Source organism: Crinia signifera, chromosome 3 (genome assembly GCF_055691185.1).
Source record: "Crinia signifera chromosome 3, ASM5569118v1, whole genome shotgun sequence".
NCBI lineage: Eukaryota > Metazoa > Chordata > Amphibia > Anura > Myobatrachidae > Crinia > Crinia signifera.
The window spans coordinates 232596734-232619843 of record NC_139219.1 but is presented as its reverse complement, the minus strand read 5'-3'; positions in this window follow the sequence as shown (position 1 = coordinate 232619843).

Here is a 23110-nt window from a genome sequence, read left to right as displayed (position 1 = left end):
TAGCTTGTTTAGTTTTAGAGTTATAGATATAGATAATTATTAATAGTGGAATGCAATTATAATGAAGAGCCTATAATGAAGAGCTACCTGAAATTACCTGAGGGGACTAACTAATAGAAGACACAAGAGAAGGGACCTCATCACCTTTTTGTCTATTATAAATGTAGGGATTGATAGTGAATAGATGGTGTTTGCAGAGCGCTCGGAATGGGGGAGAGGCTAACCCTTAGCAGCTCGCACCTGTAGGGGGGGGGGGTCCTGTTACCCCCTTAATGAGAACAAGTAAAATAATTGGGTGGTGCTGGCGCTCTGGGGTTGCCGTGAGGGGTGGATGATGTTATTAGTCACTGATGGTGTATTCTTGGCAGGTAGGCAAAAACTGTAGGCTGGGTGTTGGAAAGAGATAATGGAGGACCGGTGTGGTCTGTAGACCTTAAGTAACCTGTCCCTCGAAGAGTGTTCTTTACATCAGGGAGACTTGTGGCTGGGAGTTCTGAGTATGGATTGCTTGCTTCTGGGCTGTGGTGTTGGTACCTCAGATGCAAGGAGGGTGTGTCAGAATAAATCAATAAACAGAATGGTTGCTGCTGTAGCAACTTACCCTTAGGTCCTGTTGGATCAGCATGCACTCCTTGCCTGGATGTTTCCTGGTGTAGCAGTTGGACGGCAGGAGGAACGGATAAATGATGAGGCTATGGACTAGTGCTTAAAGTATAGCACAATTTATTGTAAAAACAATATACAATTGGAAATGCTGGTGTAATTACCAAACGCGTTTCATCCCTTAGACGCGTTTCATCCCTCCCAAAGGTGACCCACCATTGAAAAAGTCCCTCTAAGGGATGAAACGCGTTTGGTAATTACACCAGCATTTCCAATTGTATATTGTTTTTACAATAAATTGTGCTATACTTTAAGCACTAGTCCATAGCCTCATCATTTATCCGTTCCTCCTGCCGTCCAACTGCTACACCAGGAAACATCCAGGCAAGGAGTGCATGCTGATCCAACAGAACCTAAGGGTAAGTTGCTACAGCAGCAACCATTCTGTTTATTAATTTATTCTGACACACCCTCCTTGCATCTGAGGTACCAACACCACAGCCCAGAAGCAAGCAATCCATACTCAGAACTCCCAGCCACAAGTCCCCCTGATGTAAAGAACACTCTTCGAGGGACAGGTTACTTAAGGTCTACAGGCCACACCGGTCCTCCATTATCTCTTTCCAACACCCAGCCTACAGTTTTTGCCTACCTGCCAAGATTACACCATCAGTGACTAATAACATCATCCACCCCTCACGGCAACCCCAGAGCGCCAGCAGCACCCAATTCTTTTAAATGTAGGGATTGACTATGGCCCAGGGGTGTGGTATGGGACTCCGACAGTCGGGATTCCGACAGTCATTATCCCAACGTCGGGATCCTGACTGCCCGGAGTCAGACAGCATGGCAAACGCAAAAAAGCCCCTTACGGGCTTGCTGCGCTCACCACGCTGCGGGCACGGTGGCTCGCTACATGAGCCACCTATTCTATTCTCCCTCTATGGGGGTCGTGGACCTCCACGAGGGAAATAGCGGGTAGCCGTCGGGCACCCGGCTGTCGGCATTTTGACAGTCGGGAACCCGTACGGCACCCATGGGCCAGAAGGCAGAGCTGTTGTATATTTTTGTGTGGATCAGTATTATTGTGAGCTATTCCTTATACCCATGTACTTTTGAATAAAACTTTTCCCTGTTTTACCCTAGATGTAATCATTCATTACTTTCAACTAGCATGCCTTGTGCTTGGATTTATCTTTATTTTTGTAGCAACTATTATCTGTCATCACAAATGCTGGGTGGTCACACAAAGGAGATAGAGGTTCTCCTTTGTGTGAAGGTTACGGCAGAGCAAGATAGTACAGAGTGACAGGTCTGGTTGGAGAAGAGCTTCCAGGTAATGATCTAAAAGACAATAACCAAGAATGCCGGAATGAGTCTGTAATATACTGAATCCTGGCTTGCACTGGATCCGGGAATGTTGGAAAGACTCAGTGAAGTACTGGGTCCGGGGATACCGGAATGTTTCTGTAATATGCTGAATCCAGGGATGCCGGAATATCTCTGTGATATACTGAATCTAAAGATGCCAGAATATCTCTGTGAGATGCTGAATACAATAGAACTAGGAATAGGACTAAAATCCAGGGGTGCCAAAAAGATTGTTTAAATAGACTTAATTTGGGAATGCAGAATAACATAAATATGCCTCCTTGGCAAAGACAGTTATTTGCTGTATGGCCATCTTTAGTTGTTCCAGTATACCCAGTTTCTAACTACTTATAAACGTCTCCATGGCTAAAAAACTGGATTTGGAGATTCTGGGAAAAATTTAAACAGGCCGAGCTTGGTGACAGGAACAGAATCCGGGATGAATGGGGTACACGGCAACTTGAGACTAGAAGGCAAAAGCCCTGGGTGCTGGATGGTCACTAGATTCAGAGTTGCTTACAGCCAGGGCAGGTGACAGGGGGGGGCAAGGGGGACACTCATACCGGGCCTCAACCTTGTGAGAGGCCCCATGGCTCTGAGGGGTTGTAAGTATGGCTGTGGCAGTGCAGCCCTTGGTGTGGTCACCTGTCCAGCTACCAGTACTAATGCATTAAGTGACATCATGCAACACAGTGAGCCATAAAATGCACAATGCTGCGCCCTCCCATCTGCCCTGCACTATTATATTGCAATTCTAATGATAAAAACACATTCAATTAAAGTCTAGGTATGCAGTCAGGGGCCCCCAGAGATTTCAGTGTACCGGGCCCCAAGATTTATGCTGCCAGCCCTGCTTACAGCGTATGCGTATGGTAAACCAATATTTGCTGTACTCCTGGTTGCGGCTTAATCGCAAACAACATCTGGTAAACTGATGTTGGCTGTACTCTGGGATAGTGTCTGAATGGAAAACATCATCTGGATAGTTGGTGGTCACTTTACTCTGGGATAGCGGCTAAATGGCCAAGAGCGTCTGGTTAGCTTGTGTTCGCTGTACTCCGGGATAGCGGCTAAATGGTAAACAGTGGCTGGTTAGCTGATGGTGCCTGGCAACCAACAGTGCCTCGATAACCGGAAGAAGCCATTAAAGATTTGGAGACAGGGCGAAAAGGAAGGACTGACAGCGACTGGATGGCACACTCTCAGACCTGAAAGCTAGCTGCAATGCTGCAGCACAGGAGCCCGCTATGAAACAAAAGTCCTGGTTCCTGGAAACAAGGTTTGGTTAGCAAGGTTGCTCAAGGCAATTTCCAACTCCTTGAGCAGAGGTTTTAATTCCATTGCCTTGTGCTGATTGGAAGGCAGACCAGAGATGGATTCCACAGCTTAATGATAACTTGAGGTAATAACTGCTGCCGAGACTTCCATTGTAGGATTGGATGATGGGTGAGTAAAGTGTCACTACTGCACTTACAGTAGTACCTAGAATGGAGAGATACTTGCTGAGCATACTAGAGAGTTTACACAGTCCAGCTAACAGGCACATGAGGAGATCACAGCTGGTTTGTGATCTCTGAGGAAGCTTGAGATTTCCACAGGTGTGCAACTGGTGATGCAGTCTGTGAGACACAAAACTGGGAAGCTCAGAAACACTGCAGAAAAGAGGTACAGTATAGTGCAAGGCATGTTATCAGAATAAACAGGTTCATGACACCCCTGAATAACTATATTCTGCAGATGAAGATCTGCAATTATTAATTGTCCCACTAATTAGAACCAGTTGGAACCTCTCAGTGCAGCTGCATCCTGTCAGCCCAGTATACTCATGATGGCCGGGATCAGCATGCCATACAGTTACTGATGCTGCGTTCCCAGATCCCAGCCTCCTAGCGACCATTAGGACTTGGAACACGATAGTGAGTGGCTGTGGTGAGCTTAGAAATTAAGAAACAGGATCCTGTCAGCTTTTGTAGGCCAGGCCGAGCATAGCACTTCCATGAGTACCCATTCTCCAATCAAACCCCAACTAAAAAAACAGCGTTATCCAGGAACTGTCCGGTACCAATGGTGAAAACCCCTGTTTATAAAGAGGTGAATCCAAAGCTGGCTAAATTAACATGCTATGAATATGGTCAACTAAAATGCTTCTGGATGGAATGCCCAACACTGCCTCTTGGACTGTATCCAAGTTAGTGTACCATGAGAATAACCAAAAGGTAGTGAAATAGTAAAGGTAGTGAACTTACCCTAGTTTCGGGGCTCATGGACCCTGGTAGTGGACCGGGGCAGTACTGATGGTATAATGGTTAGCATTACTACCTCACATCACTGAGGTCATGGGTTCCATTCCCACCATGACTCTAACTGTGCAGAGTTTGTATATTCTTCCCGTACTTGCGTGGGTTTCTTCCGGGTACTCCGGTAAACTCCCACAATCCAAAAATATACTGGTAGGTTAATTGTCTCCCAACAAAATTAACCCTAGAATATCTGTGTGTACGTGTACATGTGGTAGGGAATATAGATTGTAAGCTCCATATTATTAACCCCTTCCTGACAGAGCCAGTTTTTGCGTTCCTGACAGAGCCCTTTTTTTCAAATCTGACAGGTATCACTTAAGTGGGGATAACTTTTTTTTGCTTTTACTTATCCCAGTGATTTTGAGATTGTTTTTTCGTGACACATTGTACTTCAAGTTAGTGGTAAATTTTCGTTGATACAGTCTGTGGTTTTTTGTGAAAAATACCAAAATGTCGGAAAAAAATGGAAAATTTAGCAATTTGCAAAATGTTAAATTTTCTGCTTGTGAGACAAATAATCATACCACTCAAAATAGTTAATAACTAACATAGACCATTTGTCTACTTTATGTTTCCATCAATATTTCAACTTCCTTTTAATTTTTTTGGACACTAGGAGGCTTACAATATGAATAGCAAATTCTCAAATTTTCAAGAAAATTTCAAACACTGATTTTTTTAGGGACCAGTTCAGTTCTGATGTGACTTTGAGGGACTTGTATGTGAGACACCCCCATAAATGATACCATTTCAAAAACTGCACCCCTCACAGTATTCAAAACAGCATTTTGGAAGTTTGTTAACCCTTTAGGTGTTTCACAGGAATTAAAACAAAGTGTAGGTGAAATTTCAAAATTTCATTTTTTTTGCAGATTTGCAATTTTAATACATTTTTCTAAGGAACACAGTACATTTTACTAGAGAAATGTGACTAAAAATTGATTCCCCCAATTCTTTTGTTTTCATAAATATCCTATATGTGGCCCTAGTGTGCACGTTGACCAAACCACAGGCTTCATAATAGAAGGAGCACCTACTTGATTTTGGAGCCTCCTTTTTATGAGATTATTTTTTAGGCACCATGTAGGTTTCTAGGCACCATAAAATGCTAAAATTTAGGAACCCCCCCACAAGTGACCCCATTTTGCAAACTACACCCCTCAGGGAATTCATCTAGGGGTATAGTGTACATTTCAAACCCCCAGGGGTTTCACCAATTGTGGTACAACTGGGCAGTGAAAATGAAAAATTAAATTTTTTACACAAAAATGCAGTTCTGGCTCAAAATTTTTCATTTTCAGAAGGTATGAAGGAGAAAAAGCACCCCAAAATCTGTGCCCCAATTTCTCCCGAGTACGGCAATGCCTCACATGTGACCAAAAAATACCATTTGGGTGCATGGCAGGACTCAGAAAGGAAGGAGTGATTTTTAGATTTTGCAGCTCAGATTCTGGTGGAATGTTGGTGGGTGCTATGTTGCATTAGCAAGACCCCCCAAGCACCAATACAGTGGAACCCCCCCACAAGTGACCCCATTTTGCAAACTACACCCCTCAGGGAATTCATCTAGGGGTATAGTGTACATTTCAAACCCCCAGGGGTTTCACCAATTTTGATACAACTGGGCAGTGAAAATGAAAAATTACATTTTTTTACACAAAAATGCAGTTCTGGCTCAAAATTTTTCATTTTCATAAGGTATGAAGGAGAAAAAGCACCCCAAAATCTGTGCCCCAATTTCTCCCGAGTATGGCAATGCCTCATATGTGACCAAAAAATACCATTTGGGTGCATGGCAGGACTCAGAAAGGAAGGAGTGATTTTTGGTGGTGGAATGTTGGTGGGTGCTATGTCGCATTAGCAAGACCCCCAAAGCACCAATACAGTGGAACCCCCCCACAAGTGACCCCATTTTGCAAACTACACCCCTCAGGGAATTCATCTAGGGGTATAGTGTACATTTCAAACCCCCAGGGGTTTCACCAATTTTGATACAACTGGGCAGTGAAAATGAAAAATTACATTTTTTTACACAAAAATGCAGTTCTGGCTCAAAATTTTTCATCTTCAGAAGGTATGAAGGAGAAAAAGCACCCCAAAATCTGTGCCCCAATTTCTCCCGAGTACGGCAATGCCTCATGTGTGACCAAAAAGTGGCAGGACTCAGAAGGGAAGGAGTGATATTTGGATTTTGCAGCACAAATTCTGGTGGAATGTTGGTGGGTGCTATGTCGCATTAGCAAGACCCCCAAAGCACCAATACAGTGGAACCCCCCCACAAGTGACCCCATTTTGCAAACTACACCCCTCAGGGAATTCATGTAGGGGTATAGTGTACATTTCAAACCCCCAGGGGTTTCACCAATTTTGATACAACTGGGCAGTGAAAATGAAAAATTACATTTTTTTACACAAAAATGCAGTTCTGGCTCAAAATTTTTCATTTTCAGAAGGTATGAAGGAGAAAAAGCACCCCAAAATCTGTGCCCCAATTTCTCCCGAGTACGGCAATGCCTCATGTGTGACCAAAAAGTGGCAGGACTCAGAAGGGAAGGAGTGATATTTGGATTTTGCAGCACAAATTCTGGTGGAATGTTGGTGGGTGCTATGTCGCATTAGCAAGACCCCCAAAGCACCAATACAGTGGAACCCCCCCACAAGTGACCCCATTTTGCAAACTACACCCCTCAGGGAATTCATCTAGGGGTATAGTGTACATTTCAAACCCCCAGGGGTTTCACCAATTTTGATACAACTGGGCAGTGAAAATGAAAAATTACATTTTTTTACACAAAAATGCAGTTCTGGCTCAAAATTTTTCATTTTCAGAAGGTATGAAGGAGAAAAAGCGGTACTTGTTTCCTAGCACGGCCACAACGATTTAGATCGTTGTGGTCGGAAGATAAAAAATCGGATCGATCGCATCGCATGCGATTTGGTCGCATGCGATGCGACCGATCCGACCGACCGATTTTTCACCCGATTTTTTTTTTTTCACCCGATTTTTTTCAATTGCCCCCCCAAATGTTACTAAGTGGGCTAGACCCCACGTTAGACGTCAACCCGAAGCGTGGCGAGCGCAGCGAGCCCGCGAGGGGCGGCTTTGCGCGTCCTCCGACCTTTTCATTCCCCTACTATCCACGTCGGCGTGGAGTTGAGAATATATAGTGTGGCGAGCGCAGCGAGCCACCGAGCCCGAAGCATGGCGAGCGCAGCGCGCCCCGCGAGGGGACGCGTATAACTTCACAGGTATACGCGTCCCCTTGCGGGGCTCGCTGCGCTCGCCACGCTTCGGGCTCGGTGGCTCGCTGCGCTCGCCACACTATATATTCTCAACTCCACGCCGACGTGGATAGTAGGGGAATGAAAAGGTCGGAGGACGCGTACCGCCGCCCCTCGCGGGCTCGCTGCGCTCGCCACGCTTCGGGTTGACGTCTATCGTGGGGTCATGGCGGGCACATAAAAAATGTGAAATGGGTCATATTGGCCCATTTCACCTTTTTTATCATTTTTCCCTATGTGAGATGGACTTAATTAAGTCCATCTAATCTTGTGCCATTATAATGGCACAAGACCGACGCGATCCTCCCGATTTCAATGTTAAAAGATTTTTTAACATTGAAGTCTATGGAAAAATCGGGTGAATCGGTCGGTCGCATCGCGGCCGATTTTAATTGGTCGCGACCGACCGATTGACCCGATTTCTGTCATTCAAAGGGAAAAAATTGTAAAAAATCGGCCACATCGTGAGGATCGTGTCCCTTAATTAAGAGCCACGATCACTCACGATTGTGGCCGTTCTAGGAAACAAGTACCGAAAAAGCACCCCAAAATCTGTGCCCCAATTTCTCCCGAGTACGGCAATGCCTCACATGTGACCGAAAAATACCAGTTGGGTGCATGGCAGGACTCAGAAGGGAAGGAGTGATTTTTGGATTTTGCGGCTCAGATTCTGGTGGAATGAATGGTGGGTGCTATGTGGCATTAGCAAGACCCCCGAAGCACGGTGAAATTATGAACCTAATAATCCATAGATGTGTGGTATATTTTAAAACACTCCTTTATACATAGGCCGGGTTTGATGGGGCAAGTGTCACACTGGAAAATAGTTTGCTTTCTTATTCCCTTTTTATAGCAAACTTTGCACCTTTTTTGTGTCCTGCCCTTTTTTCCAGTGGAGGGGATTTCATCAGGAAAATGCTGCCCTGGTACAATACGGGGGCCAGTACTAGAAGTACTGGGGCCCTCTGCCTGCTGGTTCCCAAATACTAGGCCCTTTATGACTTCCTCTTGAAAGTTCATAAATGTCCCCCTCTGGCCGGTAGAACGGAATAGCACGTAAGCGTTATACAGTGCCATCTGGATGATATACACGGCCAGCTTCTTGTACCAGATTTTTGTTTTCCGCAGGGCACTTTACGGCTTCAGTACCTGATCTGAAAGATCCACTCCGCCCATGTACTTATTGTAATCCAGGATACAATTAGGTTTGGAGGTGTGGGTACTGGTACCTCGTACAGGGACGGAGGTGGTACTGTCTCCGTGAATTGTTGTCAGTATAAGGACATCCCTCTTGTCCTTATATTTGACCAACAACATATTTTCGGTGCATATTCCCCTGCTTTCACCCCTTCTCATTACTTGGGCAATGTGCGTTTTTGGGAGGCCTCTTTGGTTCTTGCGCACAGTACCGCAAGCTGCTGTACCTCTTGAACCAAGGGCCTTAAACAGGGGGATGCTGGTGTAAAAGTTATCCACATAGAGGTGATAACCTTTATCCAGGAAGGGGTGCACTAAATCCCAGACAATTTTTCCACTAACACCTACGAGGGAGGGGGGGCATTCTGGCGGTTCAATTCTTGAATCCTTCCCTTCATATACCCTAAACCTGTGGGTGTACCCTGAGGTGCTTTCACACAGCTTATACATTTTTATGCCATACCTTGCCCTCTTACTGGGAAGGTACTGGCGGAATTTAACCCTTCCTTGTATAAGGGACTCGTCAATACAAATAAATTTTTCAGGGATGTACATCTCTGCAAATTTGGCACTGAAATGATCAATGACCGGCCTGACTTTGAATAGCCGGTCAAAGGTGGGATCATCTCTGGGTGAGCACTGTGCATTATCGTTGTAATGCAGCAAAAATTTAAGGATTAACTCAAAACGAGTCCGGGTCATGGCCATACGGTAAAGTGGGGTGCTGTACAGAACATCTGTACTCCAATATTGCCTAATTTCTGGCTTTTTTACTATGCCCATATGAAACACCAGACCCCAAAACGTCATCATCTCTACTGCATCTACAGGGGTCCACCTAGCAAATGATGACGTGGGGTTTTGAGCAATAAACTGCTGGGCATATAAATTAGTTTGGTCCACCATTAAATTTATAAAATCATCAGAGAAAAATAATTTGAAAAAGTCAATTTCTCTGAGACCTGTGGAATCAAATTGGATTCCTGGCATGGCCAAAAACTCAGGAACCTGGGGCTCAAAATTGTCTGGTGGTGGGGTCCATACGAGATCAATTATTGGGGGGGTCTCAGCTGCTCTACGGGGGCGTCTTTGAGGGGGTCCCTCATCACCAGAGGAGGAAGAGGAGCTTAAGACAAATCCTTCAAATTCCCCGCTTGCCTCACTGGCTGTGTCAGAGTCAGAGGCAAGCATGGCATATGCCTCCTCCGCTGAATACATTCTTCTGGATGACTGGGATGACATTTGGGATGACATTTGGGATGCCATTTTTATTTTTGTGTTACTGGTAGTGAAATGTTTCAACACGTGTATAGTGTAGGGGGGGGGTACAAACTTTATTTCAACCCGGGGGGTATGTAGTGTGTAGTGTGTATGTAGTGCAGAAAAAAAAAAATACTTTATACAGGAATTTGATCCCAATAAAAAAAAAAAAAAAATTGAAGGGGTTAAAAAAAAAAAAAAAAAAAGGTCCTGCGCCAAAAATTGAGCACAGATGTTGGTCAGTAACGTCCGTCACTGAACAGCGCTCAAAGGCAACAGGAATTTGATAAAAAAAAAAAAAAATAGATCAACCCTGTGCCGAAAAAGCTGATCAGTGATGTACGTCACTGATCAGCGCACAGTGGCCACAGGACACCCACAAAATCACAGTGTGTGTAAAAAAAAAATTAAAAAAATACCCCACAGCACTCTCAAAAAAAAAAAAGGTGATCAGTGATGCGACACTGATTACCAGTGAGGGGCAGCAGGTGCACAACCTTTGGTGCAACTGACAGTGCAACTGGCAGCAACTGACAGGTATATATATAAAAAAAAAAAAAACCTGCGCCCCCAAAAAGTTGCTGATCAGCACAGATATACTGATCAGCACAAAAGGGGGGGTAGCAGACACAAAATATACACTCTCTATCACTCTCTGTCACTATATCTCTCTATCTCTCACTATCTATCACTATCTATCACTATCTATCACTCTAGGACACTGCAGCAGCAGCACTGACAGTTATATGTATAAAAAAAAAACCTGCACCCCCAAAAAGGGGGGGTAGCAGACACAAAATATACACTCTCTATCACTCTCTGTCACTATCTCTCTCTATCTCTCTATCACTATCTATCACTCTATGACACTGCAGCAGCAGCACTGACAGTTATATATATAAAAAAAAAACCTGCACCCCCAAAAAGGGGGGGTAGCAGACACAAATCTCTCTACAGTATCTCTCACTATCTATCACTATCTATCACTATCTATCACTATCTATCACTCTATGACACTGCAGCAGCAGCACTGACAGTTATTTATATATAAAAAAAACCTGCACCCCCAAAAAGGGGGGGTAGCAGACACAAAATATAGCTCTCTCTGTCACTATCTCTATATCTCTCTCTATCTCTCTCTCTATCTCTCTATCACACTGCAGCAGCAGCAGGAAGTCCCAAGAAGTCAGATCCAGGAAGCGTCCAGCACGCTACAAGCAGTGATCAGGTGATCAGGTAAGGTATTTGCAAGGATCAGGTAAGTATTAGCAAGGATCAGGTCAGTATCACGGCAGATAGGCACGGTGACCGCTCTGCACGCTATTCCAGACCGGAATGGCGTCTGCAGCGCAGTCACCGGTAGTTTAAATGTCGCGCCTTGGCTGTGATTGGTCCGTGGGTCTCACGGACCAATCACAGCCTTGGGGGCAGGTGGGGTGAGGGTGGGGTGAGGTGTCATCGTCACCGATGACCCCCTCATGCCCCCTGACGCCCGGCGGTGATTGACACCTGTGTTACCGAGCGTCTGATTCGCTGGTAACACAGGAAAACGCTGTGAATGGCTGTTCACACTGAACAGCCAATCACAGCGATCGCCGACGGGGGGGGCGGCATCGCAGCCCCCCTGGGCATGCAGGGACATGTCATCGTCCCTCTGTCACTGCGTCTCTAGACGCAGTGACAGTTTAAAGTCATGACGTACATTTATGCCATGTGTCGGGAAGTACATCCCGGCCATGACGTAAATGTACGTCAAATGTCGGGAAGGGGTTAATCAATAATAGAGGCTCTTGGTATATTAATTGACCAAGAAATATTTGCCCACCAACCAGCTTCACGGTGGCCTCATTTGTGGTGGGTCCCTAATACTAAGTTTGAATCTGGGGCGCAGAACCCCAAAAAGGTTGGCATAGGCCAGTCACCCCAGGGCAGCACACAAATGAAAAACTAAGCCATAAGTGTATTAATAAGAAAGAAGCAGGAGCTAGAGGTTAAAAAGTGAAGTGCTAGAAAGTAGAATATATTAGTGGAAAATAAATAGTGCTAAATAAATGTTAGGGTGTGCCACCCCGAAAGCAACTCAACCACACCAACCCAAGGGGAGCCGCGCCCCAAATCCATCCCCAAGACTAGTCAATTTTAGGTCTTACCTTCATTGTGCCCTCAGTTTGCGGTCTGTGGCTACCAGGGACCAAGCTGGTAAAATAATATTCAAATCAGGTGGGTGGGGTGCTACTCTAAGTTGAAGGAGTCCCAACCTTCAGGTGTACACAATATTAGCTTATAGGTGGGGGGGGGGGGATCTTAGAAGGCACACCCAATATACATGAGGTGCTATCATGCTGGGACTTGCAGTTCTGCAAAGAAACTACAATTAATATACCAAGAGCCTCTATTATTGATTTGCAGAACTACAAGTCCCAGCATGATAGCACCTCATGTATATTGGGTGTGCATTCTAAGATCCCCCCCATAGATTGTAAGCTCACTGGGGCAGGGACTGATGTGAATGTTCAAATATTCTCTGTAAAGCGCTGCAGAATAGGTGTGCGCTATATAAGAAACTGTTAATAAATAAATAGTGCCAGTCCAAAGTGAAAGCCCTGTGTATTTATTGAACCCTCCTTCCGTGGTGATTATAGCTTAAAAGCTGCTGTATCTTGACATGTGACTTTCTATTATTGCGTTAATCCATTATTTAGGTTATTCCAGGAGGTGACCACAGAAAAAGTCCAATAGCACACACCAGTAACCATAGGCGTGCGCACGGGGGGTGCCGGGGGTGCACAGGCACCTCCAAATGCCCGCCGGCACCCCCCCACGCGATTGCACGCAAAATGCTCAAAATGCTCAGCAGCACCATTAGCCGGCGGCGGTCAGGACAATCTTACTTGCCTGCCGCCGCCGCTGCCGATATCCAGCCTGGAAGCGCTGGACGGGCCGTGGGCTCCATTCAAGTTAGCCCCCGGCCCCGCCTCTATAAACGTCACACACGCTAGCGTGACATGGTGACGTCGCAGCGCACACCCGTCCTCCTGCCTGCGCTCCCGTACTCCTGCCCACGCTCCCCGTCCTCCTGCCCGCGCTCCCGTCCTCCTGCACTGCTGCCTGAGAGAGCAAGCCGAGCAGCAGCACGCGCCCTGGCTGAGGCAGTGAATGATCCGCACTGAGCAGGAGCCAGCGTGAGTCCTGACCTGGCTGCCTGCAGTGTTCCTCCTAGGATCAAGCAAGCTAGGTTAGGTTTTTATTCATAGGCGAAAAATGAGCAATTAATCTCTTGAGTGGTGGGTTTTGCTAGGGCAGGACAAACCTAATAGGGCAGGTTTGTCCTGCCCCAGCAAAACCCACCACAGATATTAGGAAGCCTCTGCTCCCCCCCCCCTCACCTCCCCTCCAGGGTTAGTACACCGAAGCTAGCTCCCCTGCTGCCACTTCACCCTGCCGCCTGTCAGTCATCACACAGGCGGCAGGCTCGGGGATGTTTCGCGGAGGCTCGGGAGGACTCAGGTGCCTGAACTCTCCCGAGTCCCCCCAAACTGCGACGACCATGCCCGAGCCTGCCTCCTTCGTCACTATGAATGGCGGCTGCCGGCAGGGGAGCTTCGGGTATGATCGCCGGGGCGGGGGAGGCGACACAATAAATCATCTGTGTAAGTTCCTGCCAACACTGTATTTTAATATAATTTAGTTTGCATTGATGCCCAGTAGGCGTTGATAGACACGCCCAGTAGGTGGTATAGAAATGCCCCTCCAATTGTGCACCTACTAATAAAATGGGCTGCGCACGCCTATGTCAGTAACTGATTCACTGGGCTGGTCTTTGGTCTTGAAGGATATACACATGGGAGAACAAGGCCTAAACCTCAGGATAACAAAGTTACCAACATAGGCAAAGCAAGATGAAAATTGCACTGGTAGAAAGAAATGGCAGACTATAGGCAGAACTCATGTAGGAAAGAGCCTGCTCCGGGGCCAATGAAGACAAAAATTGGTCACTGGTGCTAAGAATATTTTCATTACAGAACGTTGCCGAGGACCAAGTTAATGATGCTACCCTGGATGGACATGATGGTGATGGAGGTAAGCTGGTTGCCCCAAGAAGCCCCCCTTTTGATGGAGGGCCCTACTTTGTTAAAAATGAATGCCAGTATAAAGAGAACACTGTACATGAGAGGGTTATGGAACAGCTAGTACTGCCCCATGTACATTTATTGCTAGTTATAAAAACAGAACATACCCATGTTATCTAGGTTATATTGGCGTTGTGTACACTTGGCTGGGATACAATATTGCCAGGTTTTCCCTGTTTGCCAGAGATCCTCCCCTAAGCCCTAATACTGGGCCCCTGTTGTGTCATTACCATTGATAAAGGTGATCTAGGTGAGTGAATCAGCATGGATTTGATTGGTCCTCTAGAGAAGTTCTGGTGCTAGACTTTGCTGTCTGAAGGCAATGACCTTATAAAATACAAAGTGTAGCATGATATCCAATGTTGGACTTTGGCATGAAGGCAGCACCGGGGGGGGGGGGGGGGGGGGCACAAGGAGGAGTGAGGTTGACCCAGGGTAGGATATGGAGGGTTTATAGGGTGAAGGTGGTCATAGAGAGGAGAGAGTTGAGGGATGAGCTGGGAACCGGGTAGAGTTGGGGGCACAAGGTTAAGGATCCTAACCATACCCTGTGCCCAGCTCTCCCCTCCGTCAACTTACCCTTCCTTGTGCCAAGCTTACCACTCCCTGTGATCACCTTTATCGTTTAAACCCTGCTCATATTACCCTCTGTTGACCTCACTCCTCATTGTGCCCCCAACTCTATCCTGTTCCCAGCTGATCCCTCAATTCACTCCTCTCTGTGACCACCTTCACCCTATAAACCCTCCTTATCCTACCCTGGGTCAACCTTACTCCTCCTGGTGCCCCCCTAACCCTACCCTGTGACCAGCTCACCCCTCCCTAAACTCACCCTTCCTTGTGCCCAGCTCACCCCTTCTTCAACTCACATCAGTCTGTGCCCATGAGAGCCAACAACTCTGTTGGGCCCTTATACAAGTAGAGCATGGCAAATTGGGGAGGTGTGTCTAGACCCCCTCCTTAAAAAATAAAAACCCCATATATGGCAGTTGGCCATAAACCAGTAGCACGCGTGCCACATAGGGGAGGCACCAGTGTTTGATGTGGTGGGTGACAGGCGCGACCACTGCTGCAGCTGTCTCTCACAGCACTAAGCAGCATGTGTTGGGCTGCAGCAGTAGTAAATCATCTCTCCCTTCCCAAAGTGTGGCTATTTGCAACAGGGAATGGGGGGTAGTGGGACTTGGTCCTCAGTATGCCCTTCCAACAGGACCAGGCTCTGTAAAAAGAGTACATATTGTGCCCCCTCACTGTTTTATTGTGCATTAGTATCTGCCCTGCTATATAGGATTTATTGTAAGTGCTCATCACAATAAATATGTGTGTAGATATTAGGAGTGTGCACCCGGACATTTTGTGGGTTTTGGTTTTGGATCTGCATTTTTTTTTAAAAAATCATAAAAACAACTAAACAACTTTTTAACCTCAATAACCTTTATTTCCACTCATTTCCAGTCTATTCTGAACACCTCACAGCCCACAAAATAATGAATAAATGAATAATGCCTTATACTGTATTTGGTGATAATATTTACTATACCTGGTTTCCTCTGCTTATTTATTAACCCCTTCCCGACAATTGACGTACATTTACGTCATGGTCGGGAAGTACTTCCCGACACATGGCGTAAATGTACGTCATGGCTTGTAACTGTCACCGCGTCTATAGACGCGGTGACAGTTTCAACATGTCTGCTGTCCCTGACAGCAGACATGTCCGTGCATGCCCAGGGGGGGCTGCGATGCCGCCCCCCCGTCGGCGATCGCTGTGATTGGCTGTTCAGTGTGAACAGCCATTCACAGCGTTTTCCTGTGTCACCGGCGAATAACGTTCGCCGGTGACACGGGATCGGAGGTGATTGGTGCTGTAAAGTACAGCACCAATCACCGCGGGGTGTAAGGGTGACACTGGTGTCACCCCACCTCACCCCGCCCGCCCCCAAAGGCCGTGATTGGTTCGTCGGACCGACGGACCAATCACAGCCAAGGAGGGGGATTTAAACTAACGGTGACTGCACTGCAGACGCCATTCCGGTCTGGAATTGCGTGCAGTGCGGTCACCGTGCCTAGCTGCCGCAGTATACTGACCTGAACCTTGCCAAATACTTACCTGATCCTTGAAAATACCTTGCCTGATCACTGCTTGTAGTGTGCTGGATGCTTCCTGGATCCTGCTTGTAGTGTGCTGGTTGCTTCCTGGATCTTGTTACTTGTGACGTCCTGTGAACTTGTGCTGCTGCAGTGTAATAGCGTTAGATAGAGAGAGATAGAGAGAGATAGTGTCAGAGAGTGCTATATTTTGTGCTGCTGCAGTGTGATATAGTTATAGATAGAGAGATAGAGAGAGATAGAGAGAGAGAGATAGAGAGAGATAGAGAGAGATAGAGAGGCCTAGTGACAGAGAGTGCTATATTTTGTGCTGCTGCAGTGTGATAGTTATAGATAGAGAGATAGAGAGAGATAGAGAGAGAGAGATAGAGATAGTGACAGATTGTGCTATATATTTTTTATATAACTGACTGCTGCCCCCCCTTTTGTGCTGATCAGTATAAATTAACTGATCAGCAACTTTTTGGGGGCGCAGGTTTTTTTTTTATATATATATATACCTGTCACTGCTGCTGCTGCAGTGTCATAGAGTGATAGATAGTGAGAGATAGAGAGATAGAGAGAGATAGTGACAGAGAGTGATAGAGAGTGCTAAATTTTGTGTCTGCTGCCCCCGCCTTTTGTGCTGATCACTATATCTGAGGTGATCAGCAACTTTTTGGGGGTGCAGAGGTTTTTTTTTTTATATATACCTGTCAGTTGCTGCCAGTTGCACTGTCAGTTGCACCAAAGGTTGTGCACCTGCTGCCCCTCACTGGTAATCAGTGTCGCATCACTGATCACCTTTTTTTTTTTTGTGGGTGCTGTGGGGTCTTTTTTTAATTTTTTTTTTACACACACTGTGATTTTGTGGGTGTCCTGTGGCCACTGTGCGCTGATAAGTAACGTACATCACTGATCAGCTTTTTCGGCACAGGGTTGATCTATTTTTTTTTTTTTTTTATCAAATTCCTGTTGCCTTTGAGCGCTGTTCAGTGACGGACGTTACTGACCAACATCTGTGCTCAATTTTTGGCGCAGGACCTTTTTTTTTTTTTTTTTAACCCCTTCAATTTTTTTTTTTTAACCCCTTCAATTTTTTTTTTTTAACCCCTTCAATTTTTTTTTTTTGTATAAAGTATTTTTTTTTTCTGCACTACATACACACTACACACTACATACCCCCCGTGTTGAAATAAAGTTTGTACCCCCCCCTACACTATACACGTGTTGAAACATTTCACTACCAGTAACACAAAAATAAAAATGGCATCCCAAATGTCATCCCAAATGTCATCCCAGTCATCCAGAAGAATGTATTCAGTGGAGGAGGCATATGCCATGCTTGCCTCTGACTCTGACACAGCCAGTGAGGCAAGCGGGGAATTTGAAGGATTCGTCTTAAGCACCTCTTCCTCCTCTGGTGATGAGGGACCCCCTCAAAGACGCCCCCGTAGAGCAGCTGAGACCCCCCCCAATATTTGATCTCGTATGGACCCCACCACCAGACAATTTTGAGCCCCAGGTTCCTGAGTTTTTGGCCATGCCAGGAATCCAATTTGATTCCACAGGTCTCAGAGAAATTGACTTTTTCAAATTATTTTTCTCTGATGATTTTATAAATTTAATGGTGGACCAAACTAATTTATATGCCCAGCAGTTTATTGCTCAAAACCCCACATCATCATTTGCTAGGTGGACCCCTGTAGATGCAGTAGAGATGATGACGTTTTGGGGTCTGGTGTTTCATATGGGCATAGTAAAAAAGCCAGAAATTAGGCAATATTGGAGTACAGATGTTCTGTACAGCACCCCATTTTACCGTATGGCCATGCCCCGGGCTCGATTTGAGACGATCCTTAAATTTTTGCATTACAACGATAATGCACAGTGCCCACCCAGAGATGATCCCACCTTTGACCGGCTATTCAAAGTCAGGCCGGTCATTGATCATTTCAGTGCCAAATTTGCAGAGATGTACATCCCTGAAAAATTTATTTGTATCGACGAGTCCCTTATACATTTTAAAGGAAGGGTTAAATTCCGCCAGTACCTTCCCAGTAAGAGGGCAAGGTATGGCATAAAAATGTATAAGCTGTGTGAAAGCACCTCAGGGTACACTCACAGGTTTTAGGGTATATGAATGGAAGGATTCAAGAATTGAACCGCCAGAATGCCCCCCCTCCCTCGTAGGTGTTAGTGGAAAAATTGTCTGGGATTTAGTGCACCCCTTCCTGGATAAAGGTTATCACCTCTATGTGGATAACTTTTACACTAGCATCCCCCTGTTTAAGGCCCTTGGTTCAAGAGGTACAGCAGCTTGCGGTACTGTGCGCAAGAACCAAAGAGGCCTCCCAAAAACGCACATTGCCCAAGTAATGAGAAGGGGTGAAAGCAGGGGAATATGCACCGAAAATATGTTGTTGGTCAAATATAAGGACAAGAGGGATGTCCTTATACTGACAACAATTCACGGAGACAGTACCACCTCCGTCCCTGTACGAGGTACCAGTACCCACACCTCAAAACCTAATTGTATCCTGGATTACAATAGGTACATGGGCGGAGTGGATCTTTCAGATCAGGTACTGAAGCCGTACAGTGCCCTGCGGAAAACAAAAATCTGGTACAAGAAGCTGGCCGTGTATATCATCCAGATGGCACTGTATAACGCTTACGTGCTATTCCGTTCTACCGGCCAGAGGGGGACATTTATGCACTTTCAAGAGGAAGTCATAAAGGGCCTAATATTTGGGAACCAGCAGGCAGAGGGCCCCAGTACTTCTAGTACTGGCCCCCGTATTGTACCAGGGCAGCATTTTCCTGATGAAATCCCCTCCACTGGAAAAAAGGGCAGGACACAAAAAAGGTGCAAAGTTTGCTATAAAAAGGGAATAAGAAAGCAAACTATTTTCCAGTGTGACACTTGCCCCGACAAACCCGGCCTATGTATAAAGGAGTGTTTTAAATTATACCACACATCTATGGATTATTAGGTTCATCATTTCACCATGCTTCGGGGGTCTTGCTAATGCCACATAGCACCCACCATTCATTCCACCAGAATCTGAGCCGCAAAATCCAAAAATCACTCCTTCCCTTCTGAGTCCTGCCATGCACCCAACTGGTATTTTTTGGTCACATGTGAGGCATTGCCGTACTCGGGAGAAATTGGGGCACAGATTTTGGGGTGCTTTTTCTCCTTCATACCTTCTGAAAATGAAAAATTTTGAGCCAGAACTGCATTTTTGTGTAAAAAAATGTAATTTTTCATTTTCACTGCCCACTTGTATCAAAATTGGTGAAACCCCTGGGGGTTTGAAATGTACACTATACCCCTAGATGAATTCCCTGAGGGGTGTTGTTTGCAAAATGGGGTCACTTGTGGGGGGGTTCCACTGTATTGGTGCTTGGGGGGTCTTGCTAATGCGACATAGCACCCACCAACATTCCACCAGAATCTGAGCTGCAAAATCCAAAAATCACTCCTTCCCTTCTGAGTCCTGCCATGCACCCAAATGGTATTTTTTGGTCACATGTGAGGCATTGCCGTACTCGGGAGAAATTGGGGCACAGATTTTGGGGTGCTTTTTCTCCTTCATACCTTCTGAAAATGAAAAATTTTGAGCCAGAACTGCATTTTTGTGTAAAAAAATTTAATTTTTCATTTTCACTGCCCACTTGTATCAAAATTGGTGAAACCCCTGGGGGTTTGAAATGTACACTATACCCCTAGATGAATTCCCTGAGGGGTGTAGTTTGCAAAATGGGGTCACTTGTGGGGGGTTCCACTGTATTGGTGCTTGGGGGGTCTTGCTAATGCAACATAGCACCCACCAAAATTCCACCAGAATCTGAGCTGCAAAATCCAAAAATCACTCCTTCCCTTCTGAGTCCTGCCATGCACCCAAATGGTATTTTTTGGTCACATGTGAGGCATTGCCGTACTCGGGAGAAATTGGGGCACAGATTTTGGGGTGCTTTGTCTCCTTCATTCCTTGTGAAAATGAAAAATTTTGAGCCAGAACTGCATTTTTGTGTAAAAAATGTAATTTTTCATTTGCACAGCCCAGTTGTATCAAAATTGGTGAAACCCCTGGGGGTTTGAAATGTACACTATACCCCTAGATGAATTCCCTGAGGGGTGTAGTTTGCAAAATGGGGTCACTTGTGGGGGGGTTCCACTGTATTGGTGCTTGGGGGGTCTTGCTAATGCGACATAGCACCCACCAAAATTCCACCAGAATCTGAGCTGCAAAATCCAAAAATCACTCCTTCCCTTCTGAGTCCTGCCATGCACCCAAATGGTATTTTTTGGTCACACGTGAGGCATTGCTGTACTCGGGAGAAATTGGGGCACAGATTTTGGGGTGCTTTTTCTCCTTCATACCTTCTGAAAATGAAAAATTTTGAGCCAGAACTGCATTTTTGTGTAAAAAAATGTAATTTTTCATTTTCACTGCCCAGTTGTATCAAAATTGGTGAAACCCCTAGGGGTTTGAAATGTACACTATACCCCTAGATGAATTCCCTGAGGGGTGTAGTTTGCAAAATGGGGTCACTTGTGGGGGGGTTCCACTGTATTGGTGCTTTGGGGGTCTTGCTAATGCGACATAGCACCCACCAACATTCCACCACCAAAAATCACTCCTTCCCTTCTGAGTCCTGCCATGCACCCAACTGGTATTTTTTGGTCACATATGAGGCATTGCCATACTCGGGAGAAATTGGGGCACAGATTTTGGGGTGCTTTTTCTCCTTCATACCTTCTGAAAATGAAAAATTTTGAGCCAGAACTGCATTTTTGTGTAAAAAAATGTAATTTTTCATTTTCACTGCCCAGTTGTATCAAAATTGGTGAAACCCCTGGGGGTTTGAAATGTACACTATACCCCTAGATGAATTCCCTGAGGGGTGTAGTTTGCAAAATGGGGTCACTTGTGGGGGGGTTCCACTGTATTGGTGCTTGGGGGGTCTTGCTAATGCAACATAGCACCCACCAACATTCCACCAGAATCTGAGCTGCAAAATCCAAAAATCACTCCTTCCCTTCTGAGTCCTGCCATGCACCCAAATGGTATTTTTTGGTCACATGTGAGGCATTGCCGTACTCGGGAGAAATTGGGGCACAGATTTTGGGGTGCTTTTTCTCCTTCATACCTTCTGAAAATGAAAAATTTTGAGCCAGAACTGCATTTTTGTGTAAAAAATGTAATTTTTCATTTGCACAGCCCAGTTGTATCAAAATTGGTGAAACCCCTGGGGGTTTGAAATGTACACTATACCCCTAGATGAATTCCCTGAGGGGTGTAGTTTGCAAAATGGGGTCACTTGTGGGGGGGTTCCACTGTATTGGTGCTTGGGGGGTCTTGCTAATGCGACATAGCACCCACCAAAATTCCACCAGAATCTGAGCTGCAAAATCCAAAAATCACTCCTTCCCTTCTGAGTCCTGCCATGCACCCAACTGGTATTTTTTGGTCACATATGAGGCATTGCCATACTCGGGAGAAATTGGGGCACAGATTTTGGGGTGCTTTTTCTCCTTCATACCTTCTGAAAATGAAAAATTTTGAGCCAGAACTGCATTTTTGTGTAAAAAAATGTAATTTTTCATTTTCACTGCCCAGTTGTATCAAAATTGGTGAAACCCCTGGGGGTTTGAAATGTACACTATACCCCTAGATGAATTCCCTGAGGGGTGTAGTTTGCAAAATGGGGTCACTTGTGGGGGAGTTCCACTGTATTGGTGCTTGGGGGGTCTTGCTAATGCAACATAGCACCCACCAACATTCCACCAGAATCTGAGCTGCAAAATCCAAAAATCACTCCTTCCCTTCTGAGTCCTGCCATGCACCCAAATGGTATTTTTTGGTCACATGTGAGGCATTGCCGTACTCGGGAGAAATTGGGGCACAGATTTTGGGGTGCTTTTTCTCCTTCATTCCTTGTGAAAATGAAAAATTTGGAGCCAGAACTGCATTTTTGTGTAAAAAAATTAATTTTTCATTTTCACTGCCCAGTTGTACCACAATTGGTGAAACCCCTGGGGGTTTGAAATGTACACTATACCCCTAGATGAATTCCCTGAGGGGTGTAGTTTGCAAAATGGGGTCACTTGTGGGGGGGTTCCTAACTTTTAGCATCTTATGGTGCCTAGAAACCTACATGGTGCCTAAAAAATAATCTCATAAAAAGGAGGCTCCAAAATCAAGTAGGTGCTCCTTCTATTATGAAGCCTGTGGTTTGGTCAACGTGCACACTAGGGCCACATATAGGATATTTATGAAAACAAAAGAATTGGGGGAATCAATTTTTAGTCACATTTCTCTAGTAAAATGTACTGTGTTCCTTAGAAAAATGTATTAAAATTGAAAATCTGCAAAAAAAATGAAATTTTGAAATTTCACCTACACTTTGTTTTAATTCCTGTGAAACACCTAAAGGGTTAACAAACTTCCAAAATGCTGTTTTGAATACTGTGAGGGGTGCAGTTTTTGAAATGGTATCATTTATGGGGGTGTCTCACATACAAGTCCCTCAAAGTCACATCAGAACTGAACTGGTCCCTAAAAAAATCAGTGTTTGAAATTGTCTTGAAAATTTGAGAATTTGCTATTCATATTGTAAGCCTCCTAGTGTCCAAAAAAATTAAAAGGAAGTTGAAATAATGATGGAAACATAAAGTAGACATATGGTCTATGTTAGTTATTAACTATTTTGAGTGGTATGATTATTTGTCTCACAAGCAGAAAATTTAACATTTTGCAAATGGAACGCAAAAACTGGCTCTGTCAGGAAGGGGTTAAGATTATTTGGAAATATAACTGTTTAGGATCAGTGTATTGTCAAATACTCCTTCATACAAGTATTTTTTGC